At 37.7% G+C, this 18,261-nt stretch overlaps 1 protein-coding gene across 1 annotated transcript in view; it reads left to right on the top strand.

Annotated features, from left to right (window-relative positions):
- The window catches only part of FMNL2 (formin like 2), a 384,795-nt gene that overhangs the window by 289,885 nt on the left and 76,649 nt on the right, over positions 1–18,261 (top strand). The gene's annotated exons all lie outside the window — the stretch shown is intronic.

Here is an 18,261-nt window from a genome sequence, read left to right as displayed (position 1 = left end):
GGTGAGCTAACAGCCTGAACAAATTTCTTTCTTGGAAGTCTCTGAGTGAATATCAAATAGATATAATCTGCAAAAAACCAGGGCCCAAATGTCTGAGGGAGAGCTACTAAGTGTCAAAGACACTTTCCTCTATATTCTGTTTATTCTTTGTGTCCTGACCAACTCTTCATGTGGCATTCAGTCTTTCTCCATGTTATCATTTCACCCACATTAAAAAAAAAAGTTGTATCTGATTCTAATACATCATTGAGTGAATTTCAAAACTGATATAAATATAACTGACTTGGTGTTGCTACAAAAATAGCTTATTAGAAAATGGATTCTTACCAGCTGTGTGTAAGGATCGTGTGGCAACATTTTCTAGACAAAATAGCATTACGTTTGAAATAGCCCTCTGTGAATAAGCACAGTGTTGATCACGTAGCAGGAGTACAACAATTACAACACTAACGACATCACTGCCCTACTCAGAAATTTTCAGAGGTTTCTCTTTTTGTACCTAATCAAATCCACCTGGCATTCAAAACCCATCCCAGTAGCGGCATAAAGGACATAGGACACTCCTGCCCTGGTTCAGTGGCAGGAAGAGTTATACTTGGGTCCTGATTTAGGGGCAAGATACCTTGAAAGAATCCTATTCCAGAACCAGGAGGGGAGCAGTAATTTAATTAATTGATTGAATGATTCACGTAGTTCAGTAGTACAGTGGAGAGAGTTCTTGGCCTGAAGTCGAGAAGACCTGAGTTCATATCTGGTCTCAGATACTAGTTGTGTAACCTTGGCCAAAGTACTTCACTTCTGTTTGCTCAAGTTTTCCCAATTATAAAATGGGGATAATAACAGAATCTACCTCCCAAGGTTGTTGTGAGGATCAAATGAGATATTTATAAAGTGCTTAGCACAGTGCCTGGCAGATAGCAGGCACTATATAAATGCTTATTCCCTTCCCTAATGGCAACTTATAGAGCCCCAGTCACATAAAGGTGCTGGCTTGGGAATAACCTACCATTATTTGTACAAGATCTGGGTATAATCTCTGAGCCAGTGTCAGTATAGCTGTGGTGCGTGAGATTTCTTGGTGCCTTCCTGTGTGTATTATTCTTCTGTAACTTTCAGAAGGATTTAATCAGCTCTATCACACGCACCCAGAAGATGTGCTTCCTATTTGTGTTTCCAGATGGAAGTGATCTTGTGGGCGGTGGTCTGGGACTATGGGAGAGGTCAGCATGAAAACTAAAGCATTGCATTCACTAGAAGAGAGGCCAGTGATGGAAGAAGTTATCTATAGACCCAGCTCTGTGTATGTATGTATGTATGTATGCATGTATGTATGTGTGTTTGCATGTGTGTCGCACATCTGATATAGCTGTCCACCCAATCAAAGCACAACCCATCAGGTCACTACTTCCTCCTTAAATCTTCAGCCTCTGACATTGCCATAAGCTGGTGCTGACCTATCTTGTCCCTTTCTTTAGAGCTCCAAAGTTCTTGGCTCCCATCTCTCAAGATTCTTTAGTATCTCCTTACAGCTGAGAAAATTCTATTTCCCATAGCCCTTATTACTGTGATATGGAGCTATATGTGTACAAAGAGTTTATTAGAAAAGGGATTATTAAAAAGGTATGTGTAAATGTGTATTTATGCATGTGTGTATCCATCCATCCGTCTATTATTTATCTCTGCTTCTGGGTTCCTTGCCGAAATAAATCCATGGTCCTGTGATCACTTAGTGTTTTATAGGACCATAGGCTTAAAGATAGAAGGCACCTAAGAGAACAGAGAGGAACCAAAGTAGTTAAGTGATCTGTCTAAACTCACATAGGTAGTAAATTGCATAGCAGGATTTGAACTGAGGTCTTCTCATTCCAAACCCAGAATGCCTTTCACTGTGATAGTGAATATCTTTGATTACTGCTTAACCATGAAAAATAATTTCCGATGTACTTATTGTGTTAGATCTATAAAGATCAATGTAAATGTACACATGTATAGTTGGTAAGTGCAATCGTGAATAAAAATAATTAGGCTTATGTTCAGCCTAGAACTATGTTATATGGCCCTATAGGAGACCATGAGTGTACAGTCCTTTTGTTTTCCTTGCTTTTGTTGAGCTTGGAAAGTATTTTGTTTGAAGCTGGGATATATATGATGAGCAGCTTCATTTTCTTTCTTTTTTTTTTTGCGGGGCAGTGGGGGTTAAGTGACTTGCCCAAGGTCACACAGCTAGGAAGTGTCAAGTGTCCAAGGCCGGATTTGAACTCAGGTACTCCTGAATCCAGGGCCAGTGCTCTATCCACTGTGCTATCTAGCCGCCCCCGAGCAGCTTCATTTTCAAATAATAGTATGACATTGAATAAGTTTTGGGTAAATGTTTTGCAAAATAGTGAATAGTCCATTGACCATGCAGAAAGAGAATCTGAAGGATTTGGTGGTTTGCTTTATACCTATATACTCTGTATATTGTTGTTGATCATTCATTTTTCAGCAATGTCCAGTTCTTTGTGACCCCATTTGGGGTTTTCTTGGCAAAAATACTGGAGTAGTTTGCCATTTCCTTCTCCAGTTTGTTTTATAGATGAGGAAACTGAGGTAAACAGGGTTAAGTGACTTGCCCAGGTCACACAGCTAGTAAGTGTTTGAGGCTAGATTTGAACTCATGAAGATGAATCTTCATCTGGCTTCAGCTGCCCACTCTGTGTATAAAATAACTATTCACTAAACTGTGTTTTTCTAGAGGTTTGGGGGCAGGGGTGGCAGCTAGGTGATACAGTGGATAGATAAAATGTCGGGCCTGATGTCAGGATGACCTGAGTTCAAATGTGGCCTCAGACAATTACTAGCTAGGTACAATTCTCCCCTTTTGGGGGGATGGGGGTGTTGTTGTTGTTATTTTTTTGGATGGGGCAGTGAGGGTTAAGTGACTTGCCCAGGGTCACACAGCTAGTAAGTGTCAAGTGTCTGAGGTCAGATTTGAACTCAGGTCCTCCTGAATCCAAGACTGGTGCTTTATCCACTGCACCATCCAGCTGCCCCTGCTAGGTATAATTCTCAAGGATTATATTCCTGCCCTCACACCCCCAAACCACAGGGACTGAAGTAACTGTCTGTTCTATATTTCCCCCTTGCTTTCCTGAGCACATTGAACAGACTGGGAAAATTGACTTTTTCTGTAAATGTACTGCATAAGACTTAATTGATGGGAATCAGCAGGTCTCCTTGCCATGAGGATACAATAAAACTTTTGAGAATGATATATAAGTAATCTGAGGACTGGGGTAAGAGCCTTTCATGTATTTCTTACCCACTTTGTACTCCCACATCACATTTCGGGATTGTGTGTGGAATTCTCTGAGTTTCTTGCCTAATCACTATAGAAACTTAGTTCTTTGATATACATTAGGTTTGATTCCTATAGCCACTAGTTTTATGCTTCTGACTTTAACCTATTGTACAAAAAAATGCTTTTAAATAAAAAAAACCCCAACCTATTATTAACAACTTAAAATATCAACAATTCACCAGTCAGTTGAATATACCTTACAATTCATTGAATGTCTTGAGTTTTTCCCTATTACTTTTAAGAATCAGCTATAAACTCCTCTCTATGGCATATAAAGACCATTAACACAACCTGGCTCCTTCCCAACCTTTCCTGCCTTATTGCATTACTCTCCTCCACACACTCTCTTTGTTCAGTTAAACTGGTCCTCAATGTTTAATCACACACAATGTGCCATCTTCTTTCACTTTATCTGTCCTGTCTGTCATCCTTGCCTTGAATTAACTTTAACTTCACCTTTTGAAATCTTTTATTTCCTTCAAGATTCAGCTCATGTGTCACTGTCTGGCATGAGACCTTTCCTGGCCCAAGGTTATCTCATATGTGACATACACACAGACACACACGCAGACTCTGTCTGTCTGTCTGTCTGTCTGTCTGTCTCTCTGTCTCTGTCTCTGTCTCCCAATAGAATGTAAGGTCATTGAAGGCATAGAGTCATTCACATTTATCTTTGTATCTCTAGGACCTAGCACACTGCTTGATGGTACGTGCTTAACAAATGATTATTGATTGATTAGACTCACCTTGGCAGGAGATCTCCAGTGGAACATCTTAGTCAGCTGTTATTTGTCATTTTGATCAATGACTTGAAAAAATATATAAATGGCTTGCTCATCAAATGTAGAGAAGACACAAAATCTGGAGAGATAGTTCACATACTTCATTACTAAGTCAGGATCCAAAAAGATCTTGACAGATTAGAAAATTGATCTGAATCTAGTATGATAAAATTCAGCAGAGTTAGTGCAAATTGTGATGTAGTTTAGGCCAGCAGATTATGGAATTTTAATGGGTTGTAAGTTCAATATTGGGCAGCTAGGTCGCACAGTGGATAGAGTGCCACTTGAGTTCAAATCTGACCTCAGACACTTAATAGCAGTGTGACCCTGGCCGTCACTTAACCATGTTTGCCTCAGTTTCCTCATCAGTAAAATGAGCTGGAGAAGGAAATGGCCAGACACTCCAGTATCTTTGTAAAGAAAACCACAAAAGGGGGTCATGAAGAGTTAGATAGGATTGAAAATGCCTGCACAACAAGTACAATGTAAGTCTGCAGTGTGATGTGGTAGGGAAGTTCACTTAGTACATTAAGAAAGGCATACCTTCTAGCATGAAGGAGCTGACAATCTCTCTGTGTTCTCTTCTACTCAGAGCACATCTAGGTGTGTTAGTCTTAGGTTCAGCAGTTTAAGAAAGCTTAGACGAGAGATCATCCAGATAAAAACAATATAAGTAATTTTGTCAATGACTGGGGTTTGAGTTCTTGTTTTTTTAAGGATTGATTGAAAGCACTGGGGATGTTTAGTTTGAAGAACAAAAGAATGGAGATGGGGAAGTAAAACAGACAGATGATAGCTGAGTCCAAGTATTTGAAGGACTGTCATGAGGAAAAGGGATTTGATTTTCTCTGCCTGACCCAGAGTGCAGAAACAGAAGTAGTGTAGGAACTGCCAAGCACCAAATTTAGGTGTAATGTCTAGAAAAATTTCCTGACTAATAAAAGTAGAATGGGCTGCCTCCAGAGTTAGTGGGATTGCTCTCCTTGCAAATCTTCCAGTAGAGGGTAGAAGCCACTGAATCTTATGGGGATCTTATGGGGTACAGGAGTGCTGTCCTTTTTGTGCATAGCTTGGTTGGACTAGTTTGCCCACATGGTCCCTTCCAACTTGAAAATTCTGTGATTCTATTTATATTACATGGATTTTATCATGTGAAATATCTATAATAACTTGTAAGTTAGTATCTCCTTTTTCACTTTATTTTTGTCCATTCATCTATTTATGCATACATTTTTTCCATTTATGTAGTTTTGGGTCATCATATCCTCTGTTTTTCTCTTTCTTTTTTCCTCCTACTTTATGTTATTTTATACACATGATAATTTCTTAAAGGCTTATCTTTTGTGAAACAATTTATCCATGGCCGAAAATTGAATAGCTGTACTTCAAAAGGAATCACATGAGCTGATTCAGCCACAATGCTCCATGTATCATCCAAGGAATGACTCTCCAATTAAAACTATTTTACCTTAAACATGTTGGAATTGTGGAGGAGATGGGGAATGTGGGCACTTGAACAGAAGCAAATGGCATGTGTTGTGCCTTTTTTTTCCTTGTTCTAATGAAATGAAGACTCCTAAACTTCAAAGGTAACTTAGGAAAAAAGACATGGTTATGGTTATGGGGTCAGAAGCAGTGTCTTTACAGGTAGGTAAGCTATACTAGACATAACCAATATGTCATCTAGCTAAATTAAGCCAAGGTGGGCATTTTAAAACCAACTGGTGTTGCTCCTCAGTGAAATAAGGCCATTTGCAGAAACTGAATCCTCCCAGTTTGGCTTTGCTCAAATAGATTTTGCCATTTGTAGAACTTAGTGAACAGCTCTAGGAGGAAAGTTTCACTTTACATAATATGATAACAGAATACAAACCAAGGTCATTAGCTAATATGTTCTAGGCACTAGCACTATGTACTGAGTCACCAGCATTCTTTCCTGCAGAGCTCGTGTCTTTGTAAGAAGTTTACTATTCAAATATTTAACTTAGTCTAATCATTCCTTATAAAAAGTGGTGATGGTATAGCCTCAAAGGCAGTGGCACCAAACTCAAGCTTATCTCTCTTTTAGAAGAAAGTATGTACTGGTTCTGTTTGTGTATGACAGCTCATAGCTTCCGGAACAGTAATTGGTTGAACATACTTGGCTTGGAGTGATGGGTGTTATTTGATCCTTTGGGGAACTGCTGTGATCTCCAGTTCTACCTGGATGACATAAAATGACTCATATCCTTGATAAGGTGCGAAACAGCTAACCAGTAATTCTCATCCCATTTCTAGGAAATTTGTTTTTAAAATTGCTTATTAGTCCATATTACCTTGAGGGAGAATCCAAGCATGAGTTTGCAGATTCACTGGATGAGGTTCTTTGAGGCAAGGTCTTTAAAGCTGCAGTAACTTTGGTATTTTGGGCAGTAGTTGTTTTGGTAGCATTTGGAACTGATTTACCCAAAAAATTTTATCAGTTTACTAGCTTGCTTTGTCAGTGTACATAGACTCAACTCCTTATCCATGCCCCCCTTTTAGGAAACATTTTAAAGGATACAAAGGAGGGGCAACTAGGTGGCGCAGTGGAGAGAGCACTGGCCCTGGAATCAGGAGGACCTGAGTTCAAATCCAGTCTCAGACACTTAACATTTACTAGCTGTGTGATCCTGGGCAAGTCACTTAACCCCAATTGCCTCACCAAAAAAATAAAAGATTACATGAATCTAAAGGGTACAAAGGAAAGGAAATAGTTGCATTTCATCTCAGTAAAAAAAGTCTGAGATAAAGATCTATAGATTAAATTAATCTATAGGTTAATTAAATTAATTAATTAAAACAAATTTTTTAAAGTAAGCCATTTCCCAATAAATAACTGAATGAGGTATAAGAACAGTTTTCAAAAAAAGAAACAAAAATGAAAACAAGAGTATCAATGAATCATAAAAAATAATCAAGAGCAGAAGGAAGTTCAGAAGGGGGTATAGGTAAGCAGAAAACTGTTAGAACTGTGGTGTTAAATTTGAATTAAACAAACAAAAAAATCCCACCCAAATTATACATGAGGGAGGGGAACAATGAAACCATATCACAGAAGTTTCCAGTTCAGTAATTCCTTCCCTTTGTTTTTCCCTTCAAATTTTGAAATGTTCCTATATTATAATAAAAAAGGAAAACAATTTTTTAAAAGATTGCAAACTGTTAACCTTTTTCTGAACAATTGCTCAAAATCACTAATATTCAGAGAAATGGAAATTAAAGCAACTCTGATGAATCACCCCCTAACCATTAAATTAATAAGGTGGTAAAGACAGAAAAATTCCATACTGGAGGGGCTGTGGGAAGTCAGGCATGCTAATCAATCCACTGTTGGTATAGCTGTGAATTGGCCCAAGTCTTCTGGAAAATGATTCACAATTATGTTGGAAAAGACATTAAATTTGCCATACCATTTGTCTCAGAGCTTCCATTACTGGGATTATACCTTAAGGAAGTTGACATCCAGAAAAAATACATAATATTCATTGTAGCATTGCTTGCAATAACCAAAAAAACTCCAAACCCTGCAAAGAAAATATGTGCCAAACAATTGAGGAATAGTTAAATGTACCCTAGAATATGAATTAAATTATTGTAGTATTAGGAAAGGCCTCTTGAAAGGAGGTGGCACTTGACCTGAGCCTTGAAGGAACTAGGAATTTCAAGAGGTAAAGATGAGAGAATTGGGGACAGTTTGTGCAAGAGAGAGGGATTGGGGACAGTTTGTGCAAGGGCATGGAGGGGGAATAGATAGGATGTCATATATGGAGACCAACAAGCAAGACATAATATCTGTAGCAGAGAGGGCATGAATGTAATAATGTGTAATCAACTAACAAAGATAAACTGGAACAAGAAGGGTTTTTGAAAGATTTTAAAAGCCAGGTAGAGAAAAAGAATAACCCTGTTGGAGGCAGAGCTGAAAGAATACTCTTATTATTCACCCCTGTAGCTCCTGAGTGTCCACCATGTCAATCACCATGACATCATTAGCTCTTAAATAGGAAACATTTACTATAAATGATATAGCAAAAGCAATGATAATTATAACATCACGCTTATTCAAATAAAGTAAATTACTAATAATCAAAACATCACATTCCACACATAAACCTGGATCACACTCACCAGCAAATTCAATGTCCCTGGGGGAAATGGGAACACAGACACAGAAACCCATTTCCTTAGGGAAATTCAAAACTCTTGACTTCAGACTTTGATAATCCTTAGGCCCCTCAGAATACATCACATAAACGTTATTTGCTAATTGCTTCCCTTCTGGTCCTCATCACTCTCCTGAGCAAATTTGTTCTTTTTCACTTCTTGAACTGATGAAACAGTAACAAGCTCTCTCAATTCAAAATGACCCTTTTAAAAGGTACTGAAACCATGTTGCAATATTCTAATGAGAAGCAGTTCCCTTAAGTCAGACAGTATTAAAGCTTTTTAGGTTGGTTCTCTGAACAATGCAGACAGGTCCAGCCAGTGCTTCACACAAGATTCTCTCCATTCAGCTCTTAACATCTTGTTATAGCAAAGCAGAACTCATAGCAAAACTCCTCAGGTTGGCTTACTAAACAGTGCAAACAAGCCAAGCCGGTTCCTCATTCAACAGGGTTCTTCATTGTCCAATAAGATGTGATTTTATATATATATATATATATATATATATATATATATATATATATATATGTATATGTGTGTGTGTGTGTAAAAAAATAGGAAGCCTATCTTCTCTTTTTCCCCCTCTGAAACTGAGGGGGCAGTAGAGAGCAATAGCTCAAACTAAGGAGAGTTCAACTGTCTTCCAGCATGATCATTGCCTTTTTTATTAAACCGATACAAGGAATGACTCCCTTCCAATCTGCCTACTACAGGCGTAGCAGCTGAAACTTTTCTGTATGCCTATTTTCTCCTTCTTGATGCTTCTTCTTCTTCTTCTTCTTCTTCTTCTTCTTCATTTAATTTTATTTTTGCAGGGCAATGAGGGTTGAGTGACTTGCCCAGGGTCACACAGCTAGTAAATGTCAAGTGTCTGAGGCCAGATTTGAACTCAGGTCCTCCTGAATCCAGGGCGGGTGCTTTATCCACTGTGCCACCTAGCTTCCCCTCCTTCTTGCTTCTTTACTTTGCTTCATCATAGCTGATTCTTCTGCTGACTGGTACCTCCACTGTTCATGCCTCAAATCAGAGGTTCATAGACCCTCCCTTGTGAGGTAAAACTAATGGACTCCACCTGTCAATTATTGAGACCCATAGTCTTTACTTAATCTCCTATAGTCTCCAACATTATTTGATTTTCCACCTTGTTACTTCTAATCTCTTACACAGAAAACCAAACATATATAAATGAGCTGAGGGACTATATAATGCCTTGCAGCCTGGGTCATTTCTCTTCCCTCCAATAGTTCCTCCCAGTCCATTCATCTGTGGGCAGTTCTCTAACCCTCCTACCAGTCTGTATTTCTTAATATATGGTTGTTGTTGTCAGGTTTTCATACACACAAGTTCTTTTTTTTACCCCCTTTCAATAGCCAAACTATTTACACACAAAGGGGGCAGTACCTTAACCTAGAAAACTCCAACAACATGTTTCATTACTTTAGATTGGGTGTTCTAAAGCTCTTATGTCATGGACTCCTATGGAGTCTAGTGAACCCTGTCAACACCATCTCAGAATAATGTCATAAAATACATAGAATTACATACTGAAGTAAAGATGTAATTTTTTGTCATATAAGTTTATAGCTCCTACCTGAAATGTATCTATGCACACCTTCTGTGGATCCCAAGCTAACAACACCCCCTCTAGACAGTATCTTGCAAAAATAGCAGTTGTATATCTATAAACTTATACTAATAAATAAAGGTATAATTGTAAAGAGATGAATTAACTAATAATTGTAATATTGATGTTTAAAGGTATTCCAAGGTATGGATTGCAGTGTAATAGGGAAGCTATTAAAAAACCAAATGTTCCTGTTCTACCATTGTATATACATAAGTTGGACAAAATCAGGGGTGTGATGGAGCCAGCTTGATTGTTAAATTATTAGTTTGAGCATTTACACCTTGGAAATTGGCAAATGCTTCCTATCAGGGCTTGATGAGTTGTTTTGTTCATTATGTAGACTTCAGAAAGTGATGGAGAAAATGTTGATAAAGCAATTAAATTAAGAGCATCATACATACACTCCTCCTTTATCCACATACTTTTGAACAAAAGTCAAGAGACTTTTAACTGGAGTTGAGCAAAGTGTCTTCTAACTATGTAGCCAAAAAACTGCAGTTTTGAGGTTTGTTTTCCACAGCCAAGGTACCATATAGGACTGTACCAATCATTTGAAGGGTACAGACCCAGGGAGAATATTTTCCCTAAATGAGGTGTATAGTTTCTGCAAACCTTTCCCAGATCACACAATCTGGGGAAGTGGAAGGTTTTCTAAACTAATCCATACCTGAGAGAATCTCTTCTTATGACATATGATCAAAATGGTCAATATCCAATCTTTTAAGTATTCTAGTTAAAGGAAACTTGCTACTTTCCAAGAAATCTTACTATACTTTTAGGTATCTCTATGGTTAGGATGATTTTCCCTAAGTCAAGCTGAAATCTTGGCCTGTACAATTTCCCGCTGTTCTTTGTTGTGCCTTCTGGGATAAGCAGAATAAATCTATCTCTCTTCTGTGTGAGCCCTTTAAACACCTGAAGAAAGCTATCATGCTGCCTACCTCTACTGCTCCTTTTATTTGACTATGCAACCCCTATATACCCCAACTTTACAAAGTTGATTTAACTTACCATAGATTGGCTTTGTATTTTAAAGATGATTTTTTGGTAGCAACTGGGACAGTTCAACAATGAGACTCAGTCTACATGACAAGTAAATTAGGAAATGAATTCTTCCCTTCTTGCTCCCTCCCTTCCCCCCATACAAGTATGGCATTCATTAATATCAATATACTCATCATTTTCTCCACACCCCACAACTCTACTCATACTTGGAATGTCTTTAACCACTCCTATACTTTTTTTAGGGCTTAGAGCCTTCTGTATATCTACTCTAGTTCGTAATTCTCTCTCTTTTTCATATCCCTGTCGAACGTGTAATCCTGTAATTTCAAACTTAGTTTGAAATTATCCATCCATCCATCTAACTATCTCTCTACCTCTGTCTAGTCTTGTGTTGTCCTCTAGCTCACTGATTTAATTTCTATCATTTTTATCAGTTTATAAAACTGTCTGCATAGTCATGATAGGGAGCTATGAAGACTTATAAATTAGGATGAGCATTTCATCTCTCCATTTAGACTGCAAACAAGTTAAGGAAAGAAATCATGTCTTCTGTGACTTTCCTGCTTCCCTCAGAGTTAAGCAGTGTTGGTTCCATACGAACAGCTTAATACATACTCACAGACTTGTTCACTTTATCAAAAGATTTGGTGGTTGTGATTTTGTTATTGCAGAAAAACTGTAGAGGGGTATTTCTGGGTTCCCTGTCGACATAGTGTGGCATTTAAAATTATATGTGGTCACCCTCTATCTGTCCCAAGTTTTAGGGAAACTTAGCTGGGATTGCTAATATAGTGCTACTTATAAATGAAAGGCTTTAGCCCCAGTTTGTGGCATTAAGCATTTATTAAAGCACATTAAATATTAGTAAAGTGGCTTAGAAAGTTCAGAAGGGCCTATCCAGGAGACAGGAGAGCTAGAGCTCAGCATGGCTGCCTCCTCCTCCCCCCTCCACGTCCCCCACCAAGAGTACATCCCAAGCATCCTCCCTTCCTTCTGGTTCTCAGGAGAGGCAGCCCTTCCACACTGCTCAAAGCTAATTGGCTAGCAGCATTAAAATCTATCGGTTTATTGGACTTGGGTGGTCCATGAGTCGAATATGCTGAGATCAGAATTCAGAGGACAGACCCTCTGAGGGGCAAGACTTTCATGTAGGTGTGGTTCTAAGTGAGTTAACTTTAAATAATGAAGTAATATTAATACTAAACATGTATGCACCAAGTGGTATAGCATCCAAATTCTTGGGGGAGGAGTTAAATGAGTTACAAGAGGAAATAAACAACAAAACTATACTAGTGGGGGATCTGAACATTCCCGTCTCAGAATTAGATAAATCTAACCACAAAATAAATAAGAAAGAAGTTAAAGAGGTGAATAGAATGTTAGAAAAGTTAGATATGATAGATATCTGGAGAAAATTGTATGGGGACAGAAAGGAATATGCCTTTTTCTCAGCAGTACATGGCACATACTCAAAAATTGACCATGTGTTAGCGCACAAAAACCTCATAGTCAAATGTAGAAAGACAGAAATGGTAAATGCATCCTTCTCAGATCATGATGCAATAAAAATTACATGTAATAAAGAGCCATGGAAAGGTACACTGAAAATTAATTGGAAATTAAATCTCATCCTAAAGAATGAGTGGGTCAAACAGCAAATCATAAAAACAATCAATAACTTCATCCAGGAGAATGACAATAATGAGACAACATACCAAAACCTATGGGATGCAGCCAAAGCAATGCTTAGGGGAAATTTTATAACTCTAACTGCTTACATGAATAAAAAAGAGAAAGAGGAGATCAATGAATTGGGCATACAACTTAAAAAGCTAGAAGGAGAACAAATTAGAAATCCCCAATTAGATACTAAACTAGAAATCCTGAAAATTAAAGGAGAAATTAATAGAATTGAAAGCAAGAAAACTATAGAATTAATCAATAAAACTAAGTGATGGACCATTTGTTATTCTAGGGAATTGAAATGAAAACATCACAATTTTCTTCTTCTTCTTTTTTTTTTTAGTGAGGCAATTGGGGTTAAGTGACTTGCCCAGGGTCACACAGCTAGTAAGTGTTAAGTGTCCAAGGCCGGATTTGAACTCAGGTACTCCTGACTCCAGGGCCAGTGCTCTATCCACAGCGCCATCTAGCCACCCCTTAGAATTTTCTTCTTAAAAAACAGATAATCTAAACAGAAAGTAGGTAATCAAAGCAAAGAAACAGAATACTCAAGTGCAAAGGTTGTCACACTGAAGAAAATGTTCCTGCTGAGTACAAATGATATATATTCCTCATACTATTGCAATAATCAGTGAAATATAGTTGGCTGGATTTAATGAGGTCCCAACCGAGTGTCCTTGGGAAGCCATTTGTTTGTCTAGAAAGAAAGATTTGTGGCATTTAATTGAGACACTTTTCTATATTGGGGGTGGGGAAAAATTCCCAAATATAGTACAGAATTTCCTACTGATTAGTATTGAGTCTCATAACAAGAGACAGCTTTTTGTGTGTACTAGCTAGAAAGTTTACCTTGTAGCCAGGAAAACCTGAGTTCAAGTCCCATCTCTGACATATACTGGATATGTAACTCTTGGCAGGGGGGTTTCTTCACCCAACAATTCTTTATACCAAAGAAATTACAAGTCTGGTCTCTGTCTGGTTCTTCATCATATGACTAGTAAGAAACAATTTACCTGAAAAGATTTTTTAAAATAACATTTTGTGTCATTAAGAAGAAACAAAATGAGTTGGGCCAATAAGAAACAAGTGGCTTCCTCTAAGTAGGGAGAAGCTCACAAAGAAATCTGAGCAGGGCCCTGCTGTGTGTTTCCAATGTAAAATGGTCCCTCAGAGCAGCTAAGTAAATTCATCATTCTGTATTCTGACACAAAATACAGAAAAAACTGCTACTTTTGGCAAACTGAGCTTCCATAATGGTTGAAATAATCAGTGTCCAGAAAAAAAAATGACACCCATAAATAGCTGAAGAGAAAAGCTATTTCTGTATGACAGGAAATAAACACTTTGGTAAGGAATAAGCCAGCACATATGTTTGTAGCCAGCAAGGTTTTAACGTGAGAACTTGATTGGCCATTAGTGACTCAAGTTTCAACTCTGCTTTTTTTATTCCTAATTTTGTCTAGACCAGTATAGACCGAGAGGGGAAGATGTCCTCAACTATAATAATGTACACTTTGAAAATAGTTGGCCTTGGGGGCAGATAGGTAGATAGGTGGCACAGTGGATAGAGCCCTGGCCCTCAGGAGGACCTGAGTTCAAATTTGACCTTATTATTAAAGGCTATCATTGAAAATGATTTTATTTTTATTTGGTCTGTCTCTCCCCACTTCCTCCACTCTACCCCTTGGAATATTCTCCCTCTTTTCCTCTGTTTCTCAGAAGCTTTAATTTCCTTAGCTCAAGTGCTACTTTTCCTGATCTCTCTAATTGTTCATGTCATCTCCCTGCCCCTGCCCCAATAACTTGTGTCTATCTTGTATCTACATATGTGTGTGTTGTCACCTTTTGCTAGTCTGTAGACTCCTTGAAGGCAGATAACTGTTTTTCCTGTGCTTAGTAATGTCTCCCACATAGTAGGTATTTAACAAATGTTTGTTGATTGAAGTTAACTTCTCCTTCTTAACATAGCTAGTAAGTTTCTGAGATTTTAACTTAGCTTTTCTTGACTCCAAGACTAACCCCGTGTCCATTTTGTCAGACTTCCTGTCTCTTCTATAGTTTGTGTGTGTGTGTGTGTGTGTGTGTGTGTGTGTGTGTGTGTGTGTGTGTGTGTAAGGTGTATACCTACTCTGTAGGTATGCCTACATATGAAGTAATGAAACCGATTTGTTTGAGTTGAGAGCAAAATCAACTTTTATTACTTAATAGCTACATTTTGTATGTATTGACCTCTTAAATATTTGCTTTAATAATTATTCATATGGGGTTCAACTTATAGTATATTTTAAATGCTAAGATAAGAATTAGACTTAAAATTTCATTGCTATAGGAAATCTCTAAATGAGGAAGCTCCTGCTGCCAATCCAAATTTGCAACTTTTCTGCAATTTAGAGTCTTTTGTATTTTTGGCAGTGTGATTTTTTTTTTTGTGGGGCAGTGAGGGTCAAGTGACTTGCCCAGGGTCACACAGCTAGTAAGTGTCAAGTGTCTGAGGCCAGATTTGAACTCAGGTGCTCCTGAATCCAGGGCCGGTGCTTTATCCACTTTGCCACCTAGCCACCCCTTTTTTTTTGTTTTTTGTTTGTTTGTTTTTATCATTTATTTATTTATTTATTTATTTGTTTGTTTGTTTGTTTGTTTATTTGTTTATTTATTTATTTATTTATTGGCAGTGTGATTTTTAAAACACTTTTTAGAAATTTTTATTTTTCAATCTTAAATTCTCTCCGGCCCTTTCCTATCTATTGAGAAGGCAAACTATATTTGCGAAGTAATTCAAAACATATTTCATATCAGCTATGTTGCTTTAAAAAAGCCAAAATGCAAGAAAAATAAAATGGAAAAAATATGCTTCAATCTGCACTAAGTTCATCAGTTCTCTCTCTGGACAGGAATAGTATTTTTGTCGTAAGTCCTTTGGAATTATCTTAAAGATCTTCATGGAGGTTGGGTGATTTGTCCCAGGTCCCATAGCTAGTATGTATCAGAATTGGGACTTGAACTAAGGTCAACTTGGCTTCAAGACTAGTTCTAGATCAACTCCGTGTCCCTGACCTTCTCTTTTAAATGCTATATAAAATAAAGTTGGAAATAGCTTGCTATTGATATAAATGGAAATATTTTATTTAACCATACATAGTTTTTTTATGAGATTATACTGGTCAAGTAGTTTTGCAAGAATCTTCATTATAACGTAAATTATAGAGGTTGTAATTTAAACCATATAAGTTGTAATATAAGCCGTTCAAGTATGGCTTATAAATCCTTTTGAATTATTACAAACAGATCTTGGCTTTATAAAAAAAGGTACTTATTGCATACATCCCAAATGTTGGTTTGATAGAACTGCAATAAAGAAAGGAAAGAAAATACTATAGCACTCATAGTTATTAAGCAAATTACTTAATTGCTGGGAAAGACCATGAAGTATACTAGCTTGTTCCAATTGCTAAAATAATTAACATTTATTTGGAAGGACTAGAAGTAAATGAAGCTTTCTAGGATGGCATATCTTGGGTCCATAGATGAGTTTTTGTACATTGTTAAATATATTTTCAACTTTTATGGCTAAAAATGAGAGTGTTTCACAACTGGAAGTGGCTTTTATTGAAAAGATATTTTCCTTGGTGGTTTTGAAGGCCTCTTCTTAAAGTAGCAGGAAATGCTTTCAATCAGAGAGACAAAGACTATCTTACTAGTACGTTGTTCGCTATGTACTTAAGGCCTGAGTCCAACTAAAAAATGAATACTGAGGGGAAAAAAAACAACAGAAGGAAAGTAGGAGAAAAGGAGAAACCAAACTTGTGGGCTGTGCATATTAAACATAGTTGGGTCAGACTGGCAGCATGGTAATTGTTTAAAGAAGTACCAGTTTCTGGGAGTCTTCCAAGAAATGTGTTAGCAATTGGTCTCTGGTTGTGGTTACAGTGAAATGATCTTGTTGTTCAGTCATTTTTCAGTCATGTCCCATTTGTGATCCCATTTGGGCTTGTTTTTTGTTTTTTGTTTTTTTTTTGGGGGGGGGCAAAGATACTGGAGTGCCATTTCCTTCTTCAGTTGATTTGACAGATGAGGAAACTGAGGCAAGCAAGGTGATGTGACTTGCTCGGGGTCACAGAGTCATTAAGTATCTGAGGTTAGATTTGAACTCAACATTAGTCTTCTTGACTTCAGGCCCAGCACTTTATCTACTGAGCCACCTAACTGTTCTGTGTGAATGATGTGCCTTAGTGAAATGGTAATTGAATTTAAAAGTTAGATAGTGATATTGAGCTTGTTAATATGTAAATTATTTTTTTAACCTTGACTTCTTTTGTTTTCACATAAACAATTGAAATAAGACACCATATAATTGATAAAATTTGGGGATTTTATTTCCAATTGCCCACAAACCAGGAAGTCTTGAAATACAGCCCTCTTTTTATAAATAGCAAAATCAAGATAGTCTGATAGCTGCACATTTTACCATCTAGAAAAGGGTGTTTTGTGGCAATTCTTTCTAGAAATTAACTTGGCCAAATAGTAGGCTTATTTACAAGACTAGCCTCTCTCTCTTATACACTCAATTGCTTTTGAAGATTAATTGAAATCAATTGGCATGCTCAGTTAGAGAATTTTAGATAATCACCTGCCTGTCAAATTACCCACGGACATTTTAAACCTTTAACCATCTGTTGAGTTTTTCAAGAAATATGTTAATCACAAAGTATTCATCTGCATTTCTAATTTAGTACAGTGGTAGAAAAGGGGACAGGGAATATAACTTGTTTTGTGAGGGCATTTCTGCCATTGGCTTCCTTCTCAGGAAATATTTTTTTGCTTTTTGAAATTTGTTTTTGTCTTGGGCTTGGAAAGAAAATCCTGTGCTTCTATCCTGAGGTAATGTGTGGTACCTGCAGAGTTGTTTTTGTATCACTGCTGAAAGGTCGTTGTCTAGCCTATTTTTCTCGAGGATCACCTAATGATGAAAAGATTCTTATTGTAAATGATAAAGAAGCAAGTCCAACATTAAAAGGATCTCAATTTAGTTTTTAAAAGCATGGGCAAATCTCTCTCTCTCTCTCTCTCTCTCTCTCTCTCTCTCTCTCTCTCTCTCTCTCTCTCTCTCCTTCTCTCTCTCCCTCTCTCTCTCCCTCTCCCCCTCTCCCTCTCCCTCTCCCTCTCTCGTTCCTTCTGTTTCCTACCCCAATCTATATGTTCATCCAAGATTCTGCTACTTTACCTGGCTTTAGGTGAGTGACTGCCCCAGAATCCTTTGCACAGTGTTAAGAGTTCAAGGACCTGGCACCATTAAGTGTTTGAGCCTGCCTGAATATGCTGCTTTGCTTAGGTCTGCACAGTAGGAGCTTATGAATGGCACAGATGGCAAATTTGGATGAGAACTCTGGGTTCAAGATGTGCCACGTGTTCAAAGAGTGATGGAGTCACAAAGCTAAGGTTTTTACCTGCCTCTCACCTCTTTGCTGCGTTTAGGATGGCATGCATCCTTCCTTGGGTCACTTCTGCAAAGCTAACATAGCCTATTCATTAGGAACTAGTAGTTTTTCAACATTGCTCATGTGGGTCTTTAGGCTTCTTGCATCCATTAAAAGTGTACCATTAGTGTAGGATGCATTTTAATGTCTTGTGCATAACCAACT

Source organism: Dromiciops gliroides, chromosome 3 (genome assembly GCF_019393635.1).
Source record: "Dromiciops gliroides isolate mDroGli1 chromosome 3, mDroGli1.pri, whole genome shotgun sequence".
Lineage (NCBI taxonomy): Eukaryota > Metazoa > Chordata > Mammalia > Microbiotheria > Microbiotheriidae > Dromiciops > Dromiciops gliroides.
The sequence above is the reverse complement of the archived record's forward strand: the minus strand, read 5'-3'. Positions and strand labels throughout refer to the sequence as shown.